This window comes from Chelonus insularis, unplaced genomic scaffold (genome assembly GCF_013357705.1).
Source record: "Chelonus insularis isolate UGA/USDA-ARS -01 unplaced genomic scaffold, ASM1335770v1 contig_94_pilon, whole genome shotgun sequence".
Classification (NCBI taxonomy): Eukaryota; Metazoa; Arthropoda; class Insecta; order Hymenoptera; family Braconidae; genus Chelonus; species Chelonus insularis.
This window is the reverse complement of record NW_023276783.1, coordinates 3,166,059-3,186,494: the sequence shown is the minus strand read 5'-3', so window position 1 is coordinate 3,186,494 and position 20,436 is coordinate 3,166,059. Positions and strand designations below refer to the sequence as shown.

The window sequence follows — 20,436 nt, the reverse complement described above, 5'->3', positions numbered from 1 at the left end:
TTTTGTTCCCCACAAATCTACTTAACATTCCCTCCACAGGATATGTTAGAGAATTAATATAATAAACACATTTACACACACTCTAACGCGTAGCCTAATTCCTTATCTTCATTTGAAAGATGTAAACAGTTCTCAATTAAACTAGAGCAGCCTTGCTGTAAAGACCACACATTTATATATGTATATTAAATAAAGTCACCAAACAATTTCAATTGACTGACTTATATTTATATTCTGGTCCAACACTATCCTCAACAGAAAATTCTGTATTTTGATTTTATTTTTTGTTGGAGTATAGACAAAATAAATTTATTTATAGCTTACTTATGTATGTATTTAACTAAATAAATAAGTTCTTCATATTTAATTAATGAACATCCCCTAATCATGTGGGTTTGTTTACATTTACGACGTCTGATATTGATGACGTAATTCACTAGTGACGTCGTTAGTCCTTACTCTTAAATTTAATTGTGTTCCGGATTTGTATCAGAAGGATTTAAAATAAAATTACTCTTAAAAGTAATTTTAACTATGTTTTTTTGTTCAAATTTTTAATTTATTTTTGTAAAATTGTTCATAGCAAGTATTAAGTAAGACCTGTCCTTTTTAAAAAATTTTACTGTTAGGAACAATTAGATAGAGTATGTATAAAAGGTATTTGTAAACTGTCAAGTAATTAATAGTGTCAGTAAATTGTATAAATATATGATTACCTAGTACAGTTAGCTATTAAAACCTTAGGTCACATTAATATACCTCTCGCTCTCGACAAAACAACCTGAATAAAAAACACTGTGATGGACGCGATTGTATAGTTTGTTCCAATAGTCTGATTGAGTAAAAATAACTTGCATTAAACTGCAATAACCATCTGACCTCAAATAACACCTAACATGTCATTTATATGCTATCTCCTGACATCAATTCTTGTGTATACATATTCTTTAGACACGACACATAAAAATCACACAATTATACTTATTTTAAATAAGCCATCAACCACTTGAAAATAATTACACTAAATTAATTGAAAGTTTTGTTCGAAATACACCAGTCTGCTACATTCATATCTATATTTACAACATTTTATCGAAATTGAAAATAAATGTGGCTTGCTTTCAATTTACCTGGTGGTAAGAATTTTTGGGGGAACAGCTTAAGGGCATTTATAAAAACTGCAAATTATATTTCCTGTTATTATTGCAATCATTGTTGATAAAGCCGAGTACAGCAGAAACGCCGTAGCCGGTTTTATAACATGCGTCACGTGTTAGGCTATCACGTGGTTTGTCCCCCTCTTTATGTCACTCCCTACGACTGCATGCTTTAAAATATGTTTTCCATCTAGCCGTTTGATTCAAGTTAATTTGACTATGATGCTAAAAAATCTATTCTTATGTATTCGTTACAAGTTTAATGATAATATTGAGCTTTTAAACGAAAAATAATAACTCGTAATATAATACATTTAGTAAAGTTAATGAATTATTAATTAATAATTTATATGTCATTATAAATTCAGGAATTTCGAAATTTTAATGAACGATTCGTTCCATCATTTATAATGATAGATCGAAATAATAGCCTAGTATTTATTAAATAATAACAATAAAGAAGCTAAAAAATAAATCATCGAATATTTGTCGATGCTTTATTTATTTAAATAAAATGTTTCACGTATTTTGTTACTATGCTTTCCAATATTTTTAATATTAAAGAGAAAAATATTTGTAAACTAGGTCTGCTAGTCACGAGAAGTGCTTGTTTTTTGTTTGTAAGACTTAATTACACTCACCAAACAATGAAGTGGAAACCCTCACTTTGTTTACCAACACGAATCGTCTGACCCTAAAAATAAAAAAAAAATGGATAATTATAACGAAAACAATATCACACACAATGAAAAATCTACATCAAGTTTTATTTATACAATTCAGAGAATAAATTTCACTACGAATTCGTAATGTATTAATAGCAGTTAAATAATGGGGAAAACTAGGACAAGATAATTTGTCGAGATAAAATGACTCTTTCCAAAAATCTACTACTAACTTTTGTGCTTAGAAATAATTATTAAATTATTAAACATAAAAACATTGCGATTCATAAGACTTTAAGTTTTAGATCTTTTTAATAGTAAGATCAACAATACGTAAATATAGATCATTGTGTTTTTGTAGCTATTAAAAAATATCTCGACCAAGGATGAAATTTTCAATCTTTGAAATATCGAATCCGAAATAATCCCCCACAGTTGATCGAAGTCTTTCAGCATTTCTATACACCATTTTTCGTCTCGCAAAATCTCTCATAGGAGTTCGATCCCTCACAGAGATATTGTGATCTCTCGAAACAAATGGTAGTCTCTTTCAAGAAGACAACTAATAAGCACAAATAATATGAATTCTTTGAACATTTATTAATATTCTGGTAGAAACAATAGTAAGCCCAGTAACAGTTAACTACAACTAGGCCAGAAGTCTGTCAATATTTCTTTTACCAGAATGGGAATTAATTTTTTTACTACAAAATGTATTAACTAATATAGAAAGAACAACTAGACAATATATGAAGAAATTTTTATAAAAAAACAAATGAAACAAAAAATGATTGAACGAATAACAGTAATTAATAAATGATAAACTATAATCAATCAATATTGGAATTACAAATGTGATGATACATTTTTTAGAAATTTTGGTCTCATGCCAAAGATTTGATATGAATTCATTCTCTACATCTATCTATCATACGTGACTTCTTTTATCATATTTATTTTTAAACAATTGCATATAACTATCTTAACATTAAAATGAATTTGATACTTCAAGTAAGAACTTAATTAAAATTTTTACCATCAGCTGATTCTTACTAGAGTAAAGTTGCACATAAATAATCACCACCATCTAGTAAATAACCAATGATACATAAGATGTTATTATTAATAAACTTTTAAGCTATTCCCTCCTTTATAATTGCAATGATGACATTTTTTTTCAACAAGTACCAAATAGTAATTAACAAGTTTTTAGAATGTATGGAATAGAACAGAATCTTCTTAATCATTATAAATCTTTTGATAAAAAATTTTATTCTTTTTTCAAAAGTAAAAAAAATCACATGTAGATTGCTGTCAAATTCATTTTTAACGGGCAAAATTTTAAGTAACGACCTAAAAATTTTAAAACCCAATTTTTGAACATGTTTATGTGAGTAAATAACAGTAATAGACTGCGCAGTAGAAGAGTATGAATGTCAGCTGATATATGAAATATGTGAAAAGGATTCACGTGGAAAACTCACGTAATGTAATTTATCTTGTACTTCCACTCCACAAGGCAAATGTGTCACACCAGCATAACTGTTAACAACTCATCGGCACGTGTTAGTAAATATCGTCAACAGAACAATACATTCTGTTGCATTAAGTAAATTCTATCTGATTGAGTCTATACGATAACGACGGAAAATTATAAAAAAAAATTCTGATTATTCTTTGTTGCTATCCAATCTATTATTATCATGTTTCAAAGAAATTTTTATCATTATTTAAAAAATTTATTATTAAATATATTTGTCCAAGCATTATGTCTTATTGTGAATAAATCCAATTTGTTATGTTTCGATAAAAAATACAATTTTGTCCTCCAATAAATATATTCATTGGAAATATAATATGTAATATATTGTAATTTTAAAATTATTTTGTTTCAATTAGTTGCCGTAAATTAAAAAAAAATTATGAATTTACTTTCGTCGATTAAAACCCTACATTTAATGCGAAATTATGCCGCTTTATTCTTAAGATAAGTTAATAAAAACATTAAATCAAGTGGTAAAGAGTGAAAAGTAAATTATTAACATTTTTAAATCAATGAAACAGTGTTAATTTATTTGTAAATTTTAAATTTTTATTATAATCAATTGATATATTTAGGTTTAATTAAATGTCTCTTGTAAATACCTAGATACATTGTTCACCGTTCAGACAAATACTTGATTAAATGCTTGAATTTTTAGTCGGTATTTACAATTGTCTAAAGTAAACAAGCATTGGTTGTTTATGTGAATATTGACTTGAACAACAAACACTCATTCAAGAATACACTCTCCATGGAAAACAATCAACGGACAAATGAGCAATGGATCCGTAAACAAAGGATTCACTTGTATAAATCTAAAAAGTTCAAGTGCACAGGGAAAAGGATTTATTGATAATTAAAATAATTCATCAATAAATTTCATCTTTATGCCAAAATGCTATGATTGTACCAATCATTGAATATCACTTTTGATTAGACAATATATTTTCAATCGAAAAAAGCATTTATTAATTTTTTTAAATTACAAAGAGAGGAAAAATCGAATGAAAATTACCTTGGTGTGTAGTAATTATGGTGCACCGCACGTGAATAGAAAAATTAACCCTGTAAAATCGTAAAACATCTTGCAAGATAAGGACTCTGACAAAGAGGAAAGATAAATTTTACAATTTTTTAGGGTAAATTTGAAATTCTCTGTACAGTGTACCACGATTATCCTGCACAGCAGTCCAACTTTTATTCAATCCTTCGTTCAATACAAAATATATACTGTATTTAATAAAAAATAAAACAAGTTTTTATAATAATAATTTTTCGGAGTTTCTTAAGAATTATTTTGGAGTTCCGCTTCGTTTTATTTTCGGAGCATATCGTTGTCGTGTTTTTTGCCGGTAGTGAGGTTGAATTTGATTCAAATGGTGAATTTAGTGACACTGCAGCATGATTATAAAAATTACTATACAGTAAAGTAATTATTGCCATCATTCTGCAGTGTCGTCAAATTATCATCAAATTAATGGTAATTTTTCTAATAAATTTCTTTCCGTACGGATGATAAAAAAATCTTTTATTGAAAGGACATGACACGAACAAGTAGAAAAACAAAATTCCTCTTCATTACATTTACTGACGTTGATAATTTCAAAGTTAAATGTTTGAATTTGAAATAATGAACCTAAATGGAGTCAAAGATCGAGTAAAAATTACCTTATCGTGCAGTGTAATCGCGATAACCGTGCAAAAATAGAAAAATTTACGCCACAAAATAGGAATTTTCAGGAAATGAAAAGGCAAATTGTACTTGCATCTTTCAGAATAAATTTTATTATTTTTCGGAGTAAATTTCAATATTTTTTGCAGCATATCACCATTCCATGGCACGTAAGCGTAATTTTTATTCATTCCTTTTCTTAGGGTAATGATAGGTCATTCAGCATGTTTCATCTCGATTGGAGTGAATCTTACTACCCATGGTTTTATGAGGATCACCTGATTTATTAACAAAACTATAAAATTATTTTAAAAGGACTGATATTCAATTAAACAACATATATTCAAAAGAGCACTTAGGCCTTTAAAATTATTATAATATGAATTTATGCTATTTAAGCCTTAATGGACATGAGGTACTTATTCTCAATCCTATCAATCAATTAGACAACTCTGTGATTTGTCATTCAAGTCATATGAAATGAAAAAGGATTTTATTTTCGGGCTTTAAGCCACGATTTTTCTTGCCACATTGGAAAGAAAATTTAAAATCTATCCTCTCATTCGATGTTTCTTATCACTTTTATTCAAAAAATACTTCTTTCCTTAATAAATGATAGATGTAAAAATATGTTTTATGACAATTGATAACAATTTAGACGTAACAACGCTTTGCAAACAAAATAATATTTTAGTGAGCAAGTAGATCTTAAACCGATTAGATGTCGATCTCAATTCTTCAAACAGTTTTTTTTTCTATTATTATCTAATAATTTCTCATCATCTAAAATATTTAACCATTAAAATTAAAATAATTATCTATTTGACAAAAACTTGTAACCCTTGTTGTAAAAAATGGTTTAAGCAAGAAGAATAATAATTCAATAATTGTTTAGGAAAAGTAACGAACAATAAAATAGCATCGTAGGAAAGCTTTGCACGCTTTAATTACGATTCAGGCCGGAGGGCCAGAGGGAGGATTAGCTCATGCAAGTATAATTCTCCTCCCAGACAGCATCGTTTGCCTCTCACTTTTCCTTCTCTTTTCATCGCATTCTCTTCACATAATACATTTATCTTTTTGTCCTTCTTTTCCTTAAAAAATCCGTCTTGAGACTCTCAGGCTCTTCTCCACCATTCAAATCATCTGAAGTTGGGGCCCGCCCACGCGTGATTTCTCACTATTACACCCTAGGTTTTCTGGAATACAACACTTGATTGTGAAGGAGACTTATCTTGATTGCAGCAGGAAGAATTTGTTTGCAGTATCTTTATTATCATGTGTATGTATAAAAAATGAAATCACTCTTATCAAGAAGCTCCTAAGTTTTCAAGATATTACATAAGTCTCGTCTCTTTCATTAAACTTTATGAAGCATGAAAGGATCAAAGTGACAAATTGTACGGTGCGTACCAAACGTAGGCGTACAACTTGCTTTTAATACATATAAGAAAATAACCAGGACAGAGTCATCCATTTTAATCAACTAAATCCATTTCATTTTTTAAAAATAAACTCAATCTCGGTGATTGAAATGTCATTACCTTGTTGAATTCATTATGCAAACTTGCAAAAATAAAATGAAAAAAAAAAATGTTTGAAAGCATTCTGAAAACATCTTCACTCGTACATAATAAAGAATGTAGTTTTTACTGCATAAAAATTAGCATTGTTCTCAATGATTTATCGAGTATACGAAAGAGAGTTAAGAGATGGGAACTGAGTTAAAAATTGAATGTAAAATTTATCTTTTGGTTTATTATGCTCAAGATGTCCTTTTATTTTTACTAGCACTAGCCTTTTCGGCTTATACGTCGTTCGTTGACGACGTGCGTGGGTCCAATGGTGTGCAGAATGAGCCGACCAATGCGAAGGCACCAGACTGTGAAGACCTACACCGTTGTACTTGTTGATTTATAGCCATCTACACAGTCGTGTGGTTCACTTACCTTCGGAAATAACGGACTTTTATTCCTTATGTCCTATTTATCACTATGCAGACATTATTAACATTTCTTAACTGCGAAATTTTCGTGAATGTAGTTAATTAATTCCCTTTACTGTACATGTTTATAAAAAAATTTCAGATGTATTTGTCAATAAGAGTTAATTTATTAGTACTTTTAATGAACTTTCAGCAAGATACTAATTTAGGTAAATGTGCCGCACCGTTGAAAATGTAATCGTTTTATTATCTTTGTTCCAAAATATAAACTTTGTTTACTTGAAATATTGTTGTTACTGTTGCTGTTGTAATTAAAATTCAATATTCAGAACAAAATAATAATAAATGGTTTCGTTGATTAATTAATTGTTTCAAAGAATACAAAGTTGTTATCATAAGAGGGCATCTCAAGGTCAACTAAAATGCATTCGCTTGAATTGTTAAACTACGTGATTAAATTTTTTTTATGCATATTGAACACTATCTAGTGCTGAAAGAATGCATACTCTTTTATTTCTTCGATGATTGGTGGATGAGTAAAATCATACTTTCGGAGTCGATTATGCACAAAACGGTGTATTATCTCAATCGACAAAAAATCAACGGAGAACGATTCTATTTTAATTTATTAACACCAAATATTTTTATATTTGTTAATTTACTCATGCAGATAAATTTAGATTTGAAAAAAAAAATAATTTTAGAATGAATTAAAATATTAAAAACGTTTTAATAAAATATTTTATACCATTCGTAATTAAAATAAGATTTTAAAGTACTGTGATATAATATTTTATTAAAACACTCTGTTTAAAAGTTGTTAATTTAAAGCAATAAAACAAGTATTAATTTTGAGTCTAAAAATTATTCAACAGTTATCAGAATTAAGTTTTGTTATCAAACTTTGAGCACAATAAATTTTGTAAGTTTCTTTTGCACTGAACGAAATTGTAATAGTGTAATATTTTCTGTTATGGGAAAAGTCATATTTAAAATCTCACAGTTGGATCTTTTCATATTTTTAAAAAAGACTTCAACTTTGTAAAATTTGTAATTTTATATAGCAAATCCAACTATTTTGATTTTTTGGAGTAAGGAAAATCTTAACAATTCCTTGATATGGTTAGATTAGAGCAGACTACCTTTCATTTATATTTCAAAAAGCATTGCAAAACAGCGAATATTCACTTATTTGCAATTACAAAACTACCATTGTTCGTATCACTACCAACAATAAATATTTACTAATTTATCCTCGAAAAGTATTTAAACAGTTAAATATTCGATTTTTTTTACTCAGTAATGCTAAAAAAATACATCGAAATAATTTTTTCATCCGTGAAAGGTATAATTCTTGATGATGAAAGAGTTTGAAAAATTGATAGATTCTGTGCTAATTTTTTATGCTAAATTTAGTGGAGTGAACGTTGAATAAATCGCCGTCTTTCATGGTTCAAGTTCGAAGCTATCAGGTATCCAGAAAGGAAAGAAAAAAAGAAATAAACGAGTTGGAATCGACACGACTCAGTCGTGTATCGAAACCACATCGTATTGAGAGTTGGAGTTAGACCGTGCGGTTGGCGTACGTGCGAGTCTTGCGATTCTACGATGCGATAAGACCAAGCCCCTTCCTATTCTGCTGCTCGACTCTGAATCCCCTACTACTTGGTATGTACAAGAGTGAAAAGGATGGAAATAATTCTCCTTCATCTCATCGTCGATCCTCGTCTCACTCCCCCGCTCTCTTTCTCGTACTTTACCGCCAGCGGCGACGCTTAAACCCAACTCATATCTTCTCTCTCATACCCTCATCTCCACAATCCGGTTGCCTCTTCTTCGTGGTCCACTCATCTTTCCCCTTTCTTACTCTTCCTTTTTCCCTCATTATTCTCCTCTCGCTCTCACTCTCACTCATCCTTTGTGCTCTATCGCTTCACTGCGAATGAAGACTCGCGTGAACGGAAGAAGGAGAGGTACAAAAGCCCGCGAAGAACAAACCAAGCGGCTGAGTACAAAGGCATCCAAGAATCACGCGACCCTGTTTGCTACTATTATAAACGTCCCACTGACGCTTAATTGCCTTCAGGAAAAAGTAAATAAACACAGTGTTTCTTCTAAAAATTTACTTATGTTTTATATACTCCGAAACATTATGCCGATAAATGCTACATTTTTGTTATTTTTTGTTCCAGTCCAACTACGTGGATTGGATTACATCAAAAATTCAATAATGACTTGGAGTCCGATTTCAACCTTCATCAAAAATTAATAGGAGTATTCATTGAAGTTTGGAAAATATATTTATTTATATCTTGAATATAATTCTGAACGCTGGTGCTATACGGAGAAGTTGAGAGTCTGATAATAACACTTTTCGATATGTTGGAATCATATGAAGAGAAAAAATTCTGATCATTTCCACTGATTAAAGCACAAATAGACACGACTCAGTCTAATAAAAATCACTCTAATTTTAGCTTCACTAATAACTATTTCAATTAAATTTTATTTTACACACAAGCGATCGATGTAGGGTGAATAGCCCAATAGTTGGACACCGTCCAGATGATGGATAAATTGTTAAAATTACGGAAAATTACAAATAAACAATTAAGATGCACTAAAATACTTTATCTCCTATAAAGCAACGTTTAGTTAATTGAAAAAATATTTAATTCTTTCAACGAGAATCGATTCTATCTTCTAAATGATTTTTTATATTTATCCATCTTATAAACTCAATCGTTAACTTATTGAAACATTTAATCTATGCTAAGGTATCTAATAAAAATTTACTTGAATTACTGAAAGATATTATTGATTCTGTACTTAGTAAATATCTATCGAAAATTAATTAATATTCATTTGGATGCACAATTTCAAATAAATAACATTAATGTATTAATTTCAAATACTTACATGATCAATTGAACTAAATATTCATTTACTCAGCGTCATATGAGTCTGAAATACAAAGAAAAAGTATATTTAATAAATTTCATACGTAATTTGATACTTTAGGATATATTTATTTAGTTAATGTTTTTTATGCATCGAAAATTCCAGACTTTACTATAAAAAAAAAATATATAAAGTTTTATACGATGGAGGAAATTTGAGGATTGAATGTATAATACATTGACTTCGAACAACTCTAAACCCTAGATGCAGCCCTACCAGTACAAATACATGTAAGAATGTAATGTGTTAGTCATGACGAGAATGAACTAATGACAAATACTATTGTGAGTCATAAAAAATCATTATCAGCCGGAAAAAAAGAGAGAACGATTATTACTATCATTAAAAAGAAATAACTAGCTTAGGGCAAGGTATCTTCAGTCTTGTAGAAACTCAGTGAAAGTAACTTGGTCTGTTCTTACTTCTACTTTAGTATAACACCCTAATATATGAAGCCAGTCCCTGGCTAACATTTCCGACAATATGACTAGACAGAATTGCTTTATCCTTAGCTGGTTCCCATATTCGAAAATTCAACTGGACAGTTTTAATGCATAATATAACTAAGCTTGACTGAATACCTACCCAACAACTTTTTAAGTAGTAGCACAAGAATGCATGATGCATATGTTTATTCTCGAAAACGCTTTAAAATTAGATAATAATAGGTTGAGTCGTTACAAGATGTTACAACATTTCATTTTTAAATCATATTTTAAAATTCATTATATTTATTATTTATTTTTACAGTATAATTTTAAGTGATTATTTTTTTTTAACTATTCAATTCTCGAAACGCTAAAAAATTTAAGCAAATATTCGTTTTTTTTTCTTTTCGAATGCTTCAATAATTCATAGTGTTATGCAATAATAAAGCCTAAGATATGTACTTGGATTTTCTTTTCCATGTATAAAACCCATCCAATTAGTATGCAATACACATAAGACTTGAGTTGATTATGGCCAACCGACATTAAGTTCGATATCCAATCTTACATTAAAATTCTTCTTTGAATTCTGTTGGCTATATTGCTGAGTGAAAACAACATATAAATAGGAAATAATTATTTCTTGAAATTCTACGAAGACATAGGAGTAATGAAAATTTATGTTTATTTTTTTTAAAAATCATAAAAGTAGATTTGGGTCTAGATACAAATGCTTTTTAAAACTAATAATATTAAATTGATCGATCCAAATGCAATCAAATACGACAAAAAAACAAATGAACCTGAATAATTTAAATGAAAAAATTGGAATTGATTGACTCTAATATAATTAAAGTTTATTGTTGAGAAAATTGTTACGTTCAATAAAGTAGCATCAATACAAGTTTGCATCGATTTAAAACAATCAAATTTTAGCAGCTTTCGTAAAATAAAACTGAAATCAATTTTGGCTGATTAGTTTTTGAAACACAATTGATTATTTCTTCGCACTTGTAAAAAATAATAAAGAGGAAATTACTGTTGAAGACAAGTGTAACGACGTCTTTCGAACAATCTTTTAGTAAATTCATGGACAGTTTTTGATTTACACTGAAAAAAATATTGTGAAAATAATTCTGTATCTCTTAGATTAATTATCTAATCTCTAATATTCATAATATTGTTACTATGGCAATACTTCGCTTGCCTGCATGGTTAAGATAGCTATGGTAGTTATGCAGATAATTAAAGAAGGCATAAGTATTGCCTTGATAGCTATTTATTCCAACTGTACTTTATTAGATTGCTCTAAAAATGTTTCTTTCCCAGTGTAGAACTCGGAAAACTTTTTGAATTTCCTATCGCTAAATGATTTTGTAAACAATTAATTTTTTTTCGAATAATACTTTATTTTTAAAAATGAATAAGTGAATATGCTCTTGATTTTTACTGTTATATTTACATAGAATACTCGTTACAAATCCTTCTAAGAAGAAGAGACTAACGTACTGGAAACAACTCATTTCTGTAGGAATAATACCGTACGGTACGTACCCTTCATAGTTTTCGCAGCCATTTTGATTTGATCATTTTGGTATTGTTTAAAAATTGAGCTAAAAACATTATACAATTTTGGTAGCAAGTATTTTTATAATGATCTACTCTGAACAATAGTACAATTTGGGATGCGACCTCGTTAGATTCCCTATTTTGCAAAGTAAATTTTACTACTTTACATATTCCGAAACAACTATTCTAGATATCATCAATCGACTATCTCAATAGTGCCTACAGCTATCTGATGAGATAATTAATTAAAACGGTACTGTATTATTTCTACAGTAATCAATTATTTTCGGAGTAATTTCAACGTTAGCTCTTCGTTACTTCAATTATCAAGTCATTTTTCTGCAGAAACAATTATAAAAAATGACTGGAATTATCAGAAGGATAAATGTTTCCATTTTATTATCTATCTATTTTGTCTCAACAACAGGAGAATAAAAATTACCGGAAATTGTCACCACTAAGTTATATAAAAGAAATGGTAAAATAGATATTTTCTCAATAAATATTTTGATGGATTACTTTTAGCTCTAAATACCACATGTCAAACACTTGAGCAATTCTTCCAACCGAATTTCGTGATACCCAAAAAATCCCTTATTCAGTAGAAAATTTTTTATCGACGGAAATAACTAAAAAAGGGATCATCAATTCTCACTTTACAAGTCTTATGTACATACCGCAAGTAATGTCTCAGGGTTCGAAGGGTAATAAAAACATCCCTAGATTTAGAATCTTTTTGGAAAGTTTCAAGTCAATGTGAAAAGTCACAAAGAATAAATATATGACCGAAAAAAAGGAAGACTAAGGGTAAAACCAACAATAATGTATTTGAGATACGCTTGAGGCTCTTTTAGACTTCAAAGCAATGATGACCTGTGTAGAACGTACTGTAGTTTTTGTCGCGCGAATTTGCTAGAAAGAAAAACTTAGCTCATTCTCCGTGGACAGCTCTTCGCGCGCTTTAAGTTGGGGACAATAAGGCGCCGCAGGGAGGTGGTTTCCGACCGGACTGACGAGACCAGGAGCATGAGAGGCTGTACATTGAGAACAGATGCCTTCGTCACTCCATCTTCAGCATGACAGTTCACTAATTTGCATAACTGCACAAGCTGAAATATATCTAATACGCAAATTACGCGATCGTTTCCAGTAAATCTACAACAATTACGTTGTTCTCAGAAAATATCCAATAGAAAAGGTATCAATTGACGATTATATATTGCTTACATGTACTTAAAAAGTGAATACACGTGACAAATATTGTAATCTTCTGGTTTTTAAATATTTATTTCATGTCTACTGAAATTTAATAGATTGTTATTGATTTTTATTCCAGTAAGATCAATAAATATTTGTCAATCCTGTAAATTGGAATCAGCAGAATCTTTACTGGATTTTCCATTACAATTAATACTAATTCGTTAATCAGTAGTGTCATCGAATGACTGGTAATTCAGTAGAATAATATTTCATATATTATTATCTTCCTGAAATATTTTCTTGTTACTATTTTTTACGTTGAATGGTAAATAACAATATTCAGTTATTATTAATAATATATTAACTGTTATATTGATCGTCCAACAGGACGTTGAGGTCAAATGAGAAACTCACATTCATTTGTTACATAGCATGATGGGCATGGCGGTCCCTCTTACAGTATTAAAGTCCATCTTAAAATATAAAAACTTTCGCTGTAAAATATTTAATATTAAATGATAAATGCCACAAATATTTATGCTCCAAAATTGGTGTTATAATTTTTAAATAATAATTATAAAAAATATTAATGTTAAAATTATTATTACAATGTTATAACATACATTTTTTCTCATTTTTGGAATTTTAAAATGTAAAATTTTCAATCAGTTTTTTATTTAAAATATTGAAAATTTAGACAAGTATTTTAAACATAGAACAAACATTTTCTAGAGCCAAAACAATGAAAGGACTGCGATAGTATAAAATTACCACATTTTCACTTCTCAACTCGTCAATTTTGAAATAAATTGGATTAAAATAATCTTATCATTACTAATATTTTCTAATGGTGATTTCCATAACTTATTTCAATTTCAAGGTCACCGGAAACAAGGTAGCTAATCTTAATAGTTCCCACAATTTTAATCAAAAATCAACTTTCAATATTTGTATTGTTACAATTAATTCAAATCATGAAAATATTAGTAATAATGTCAAGTATATTGAATAGAAAAATCAATTTTTTCAGCAGTTAAATGACGAGAAATGGAGTAAATTATTCCCATAATAAAATTAACTTCTTGGTAGTAGAATAAAAACTGAGCTAATTAACGCTCGATGTTCATAAATGAAAAGTTAAAACTCAATAAGATTTTATCTAAACGGCAATATTCATGAAGCTGAGATAAAAGTCAATTTAGTCAAAAGAAAGCATATTTTTTCCAAGTTAAATAGGGAGGAGCTTATAAAAATCCATCCCTTTTCATTGATGAAGATTTCCTGTTATTTTATTGATGTGTAAACAAGGGAATAAATGTAGAATTTATTGCCTATTATATTTTATATGGCGGCACAAAGTTCAACAGCCGGATTAAATATTTGAATAAGATAATAGATGGATGAAGTTGTTGAAAGAATTAGTTTTATTTATCGTCTAAAATCAGTTCATATGATACGACATGACTTGCCACCTGACTTGGGCCTTCTTTATTTCTTCCTTTCCAAGTCCGACAGTGCAAAAACTCGTCGCGTGCTTAGCTAAACGTTCCACGGCCTTGGCCCCGGTACTTCAGGTTGTTTGCAGTCAACCGAGTAGAACTCGAGATAGATGTTGAAGACTAAGATAAAATGAGAGTAGTAAACATGACAAACATAATAACTAATTGAATAAATATCTACTATTAAAGATCTTCTTAAATAAGGAAGTTTGGACAAATCCAATTATGTATTCATCTAAATTCCTATTCAAATTTATTAAGTAGACCCTCGACTTAGGTCGAAAAATTAAGAGAATAAAATTACTGACACGTCTGCAGTATTTTTTTTTTCAATTTTATTTCACTAATGGCTTTATATTATATTTTAAAACAGAAACTAATTTTTTACTTAAGAATTAAAAGTCGATTTTTATTTTCACTGAGATAATTAAAAAATAGAATGTAATCTGCTTGATTTTATCTCAACGTATGCACATAATAACATCGTTACATTAATGAATAAAATTATTAATAATTATTAATAGATTTGAAACTTCATGAACATGCATGATACAGATGTATACGAGATTGCATTTGTATTGAAGTATTAATCCTATCACGTTTTAATATGAAGATAATTTTAATTTCATGAAGACAAAGTGATATGACAAAGTTAAAATTATCTTTTTCGTAAAGACATGTTTGGTTAAATCATTAGATTCAATTGCAATATGTTTTAAACTCAATTGAAGATAAAGGAGTATTTTTACGTAATAGAAGGGAATTAAAAACCAATAATAATAAATTAGTTTTATTGAAATTAAATCTGACGTAAAAATTATAAGATGCTAAGTAGAAAGATTTTTATTTATTTCTCAATAAATTTATATTTGAAGTTGCATCTTATAACCAGTTTGTGCTTATTTTTGAAATACGTCTTTTAAATACTTTTAAGTACTTTATTTTACGATTATGAAACAAATCGTGTAGTTAATGACAAAAATTGATGATCTTGAGTGAAAACAGCTTCGAGAAATATTAATAATATATTTATTTATTCTAAAACCTTCAAGGTATTTCTAATACTTCAAAGAGATTCATTAAACTAACTTTCTTTTAATTGATTTATTTTGTTCTTGGAAACCAAATTTTCAGAAGTGGGAACACTTGAACATAAAACTAAAATAAAAGAATAAAAAAAACTCAACATTAACTGTTTAATATCAACGCAATACATTGTACAGTTTACTTCAGCAGTCTGAAACATGTACTTTTTTGGTAGATACCTGTATAAGGTATTTCTGGCGCTGTCTTATCATCCAGTCATACTCCATGTGATCTAGTTGTAGGGTATCACTGGATGATACTACCTTACTAAGAATGTCCTACATGGACAAGTAAAGAACTATGTTGATAGTAAAAGAACTGGCAACCAAGCCTATTCCATTACTCAATATTACACTGGAAATTGTAGTGTTTTACAATTTTAAACACCTCATGGTGCATAAAAAGTAACTACAATGTTAATGAAATGGGTGACTCCATATTGTGACACTTTCAGTGCATTGAAATAAAACACTACGATTGGCAGTGATATTTCTATCGACTATCAACTTAATGTTTCTTAATTGCTATTTTTGGAAATGTAATAATTCCAAGTGATTAAGAAATAAATCAAAGTATCTGATCGCTACTATGTCTTGTTCAATCTTGATTGTCTGATAGTTTCTGATATACTTCAAAGTCATCAATGATTGAAAACAAACTTCAGAAGCTAAATTTTCAAGTTATAAATAAACTTCTCATCTTCTTCCTTCCTATATTTTAACTACCTAATTCACGTAGGAGACCTTCCTGTTAAAGTCATGCTTGAAATGGCGATTGAATCATACAATGCTGGAATATAAAAAAAAATTGTAGACATTAGTTTATTTATAGCATGTTATATCACTCATTAACTGTTTACATGAAGAGAGTTTTTTCATTGATCGTAAGTACACAAAATTATAAGTGCGAGTTTTAAGTGCTAATTCGATGATGTCATAGTTCAATAATTATTTACAAAAATTCAAATTTCACTGTTAAACAGAAATATTTTTACTTCTATAATTCAAAAAGTGCACTTGTCATTTTCTACAATAATATTAATGGATTTGAGCTTACAAAATACCCAAGCAGGGGTTCTAAATTGGTATAATCATCCAGTCATGGTCCAGTCATTTTCCATGGCTGATCCGATACTAGTTATGGTGAGCAATGATGTGCCCATTGTGTGTAAAGGTAAACTCGGGTTAACATAACACACTTAGATTTACAGTCCATAATAGTTGCTAAATCTTGAAGGACATGCTTTCAATTTTTAAGTTCTAAATAAATTAAATTTTATATTTTATTTTAATTAAGTAATGATTCCATTTAATTTCTTCAAATGATGATTTTTGATATCGAATTTTTAAGAGAGATATTTTTTTATTTAAAGAATGTTGATAATGTAATTAAAAACACTTCTTAGGGGCGTATACATCCAGCCTTGTAAGTAAAACTTATCCAATTATTAGTCATTAGTGACAAAGGAAATGAAAAGATAAAAATTAATTATCATATCTTTCATAACAAATTTTCGCTACAAAATGTAAAAAAAAATATCAACAGTAATTAATGAATTTTTTAAATTATGTAACTTGAATAAAATGTATGATAATAGCACATATTATTTTGTTATTACTCGCACACGACTGTATTTAAATAATTATGTGCACGTAAATCATACATTTTAAGCCTGAAACAGCTGCAAATACAAAAGTTGTCAACTTTTATTGAAACATTGAAGTCAATACGTTTTAGTTAATCATTTAGTCATATATTAGATATTGCATATTGTAAATTCAACAATTTTATGGCATAAAAATGTATAATTACATTCAATTAACTTAAAAAGTTAGATAAAGAACTCTAAATAATTAAAAGGATTTGGAAGAAGAGGTTTAGGTGGAATAAAAATGCTGTGCCAGAAGGGTAATATTAAACCATTACATCTTATCATACGTATCTTCAACATAGAAAAAAGGTAACAAAAATTGCATGTATGACATTCTTTGCATGTTAATAATACACAAGAATGTATTAAAAACAAAAATACTTGTAACATGTAAAATATGTCTACACAATTTAACATGTTTAAATGTAAATTCAAGCGGGTTAAAATGGAACAGAAGAATTTACTGTGGGAATATTATGGTTAAAAACGATTGCAGCTATGGTAATGCATTAATAAATTCATTATTTCGTTTTTTTAAAATCAACAACAAAAAATTTATTTATCGAGTTAAATTTATTTTCGTAACTTTTTTATAAGACAGTGAATTAGATAAAAATTTCCAATCAATTGAGTTTGGAATATATATAAATATCTTATATGTATTTCCACAAAATCTTAAAAATCAAATTTCCACATGAGTTATTTCAATCCAGTAGTACCCGCTGAACAAGTTTCAACTCGGATATGAAAAAAGTCCCCTTTAAAGCAGAAAAATTAATGTGTGTCAATGTTACCCAATTTATGAGGGTAACTTTGACATAAGGTAGATGAGGGTAACAACGCCCACTAAAAAGATTGTGTTTTACTATCTGTACAACTGCAAACATTATTTTAAATACACATCAAAAGATAATTTTTTTTTTGTAATGTATAATAATATTGAATTCAATTCTACACATATCTGTCATAAGAATACATAATTATACTTTTATAGACACAATAATATGTATCCTATAGTACCTAAATAGTATACATGCTTTTTACTTTTAAGCTTAAATTTACTACATGCAAGGCAAAGTTAGGTTTAATAAAGAACAAATTTACTTTATGAAGAACATAATCTACCCTAATGCTATAGCAGTTCTCTTTATTCAAAGGGTCTTGGTCTTCACAAACTATTGGACTAATTTTCACTCCAAAACGTTCCAGAATAAACACTTATTGGTTTGATTATTGTAGCATGCGCACTATCATTTTCACAATGACTGCATTGTGGTCAATGACTGTGAAATTTTGACAGTTATATTGTGGTATAAATGCACTAGTAATATAAATAAACGTCTATAATGTATTTTCAAACCATATGCGTTTTATTTTTTAACTTCTCAATTTATAGAGAAATTATTGGAATCGGTTTCAAATTGATTTTTACTCAAGTAGACTTTTTTGAAATGAATCAATAAAAATCACTGCAAAACAGTGTATATTCACTAATTTACAGTCATAAAACCATCACTGCTTGAATCAGTAGTGCTATTATTATCATTCCAAACAATCTAGGTCCATATAAGACTGTAATTAGGTAGTGATTTCATCATTAGAAGTTCAATGGTCTTCAGATGTACCTAACGAAAATGTCTACTCAGATATATGTGTGTGATTACCTTTGGGAACTCAAACAAGTATTTCGTAGACGATAACTTGCGAATGAATTAAGACATAAACTTTGATTGAAGTAAGACGAAACTTCACTAATGCAAAAGCAAATTCAAGTGTTTAACAACTGAACATTTAAAGTGTTTACAATTCTAAATACCATAAATGAACTGAAACAGTTTTGTAGATGAATTTTAAACATTTAGATGCTTAATTATTGAATACGTGTGCACAATTAGTTTGAAAAAATTCTCAATATTTTTAAACAAACTTGAAAAGTCCGAGATTTTCGTTGATACCAATTGATGTTAAAATGTTCTTTAACATAATATTTCAAATATAAACATTTATTTCTCCTAAAAAGAATAGAATTACAATTTTTTAATAAAAATTATCACTTATAACTACCAAGAAAGGGTGTTTAAGTGAATTCAAAGAAATCGAATTCTCTCACAGCTGGTTCAGATCCATTTATCCAGCTCTGATTACGCAATCGTTCGTAACATATTAAAATCCATTTTAAGATTCCAAGGTATTAAAGAATTAAGATGTACAGAAAAAAAGTGAATAAGACAAATTACTAGTAGCACGTGTCGAACAAATTGACGACCGATGTTAAAATCTTGGAAGATAAAAAATAACTAAAACGAGCCTAAAATTTGCTTCATCATCTATGCGGTTCCGTGGTATTTTTAGGGTGAGTTTTCTTTTACTCAACAGCTGCTCGACACCTATTTTCTGCTTTAAATGCACTAGACTTGTTATCTTGAGTGAGAATAATTAAAATATATCTTGAGGTGTATACTTCTTGATGACAAAAAACTCAAGGTTTTGCATCTGGTGTGTGTAACATAATATATTGTGTACAATAACCACTATGGCGGTTGAAATATTAGAAAAAAAGAAATTGTGATATGGTGATGAAAGCGAGATGAGAGAGTTCTAACTCAGAATGATAAATATTTGCGGTGAGAACCTCGTATTCGTTAGATTAGTTTGGTCCAGGCATGAGGGTGGAGCTCACCCTCGTATAGAGAAGCGGATAAAAGGATCGAGGGTGAACCCTTGAATTACTTTCTCTGTGTTCTGCATACTTTTACTAATACGCGTGACACATCGCTTGAGTGCGAGACATCCATTTGGGATTATTTTGATGAATTTTTAACAAATATTTTGGCACTACCTCTTTAAACACTGGGTGCATTTATCCATTCTCATAAATTATCCCAAGCTTTATCGATTCAGTTGGATCTCAATATAAAAAAGTTTAATCAATTTTTATGGAAGCATACGCTATTAAATTAACTAAAAAGCTGCTGCTGATAAAATTAATACTCGCTTCTCTAGTGAACTTATGCATGCTAATTGGACGCGCGCCATTTTGGCTCCATCATGGTACAATCT

General features: G+C 29.0%; 1 protein-coding gene across 4 annotated transcripts in view; it reads right to left on the bottom strand.

Annotated features, from left to right (window-relative positions):
• Rab26 (RAS oncogene family member Rab26) overlaps positions 1–20,436 on the bottom strand; it is a 164,452-nt gene that overhangs the window by 101,736 nt on the left and 42,280 nt on the right. For 3 of the 4 annotated variants that reach the window (XM_035092595.1, XM_035092594.1, XM_035092593.1), the window contains 2 exons: positions 9,902–9,946; positions 1,799–1,851 (listed from right to left, as the gene is read on the bottom strand). The gene's annotated coding sequence lies outside the window, so the exon portion shown is untranslated. Of the gene's footprint in view, positions 1–716; positions 935–1,798; positions 1,852–9,901; positions 9,947–20,436 lie in introns of those variants that run through there. The other variant, XM_035092598.1, reaches the window with a different exon arrangement.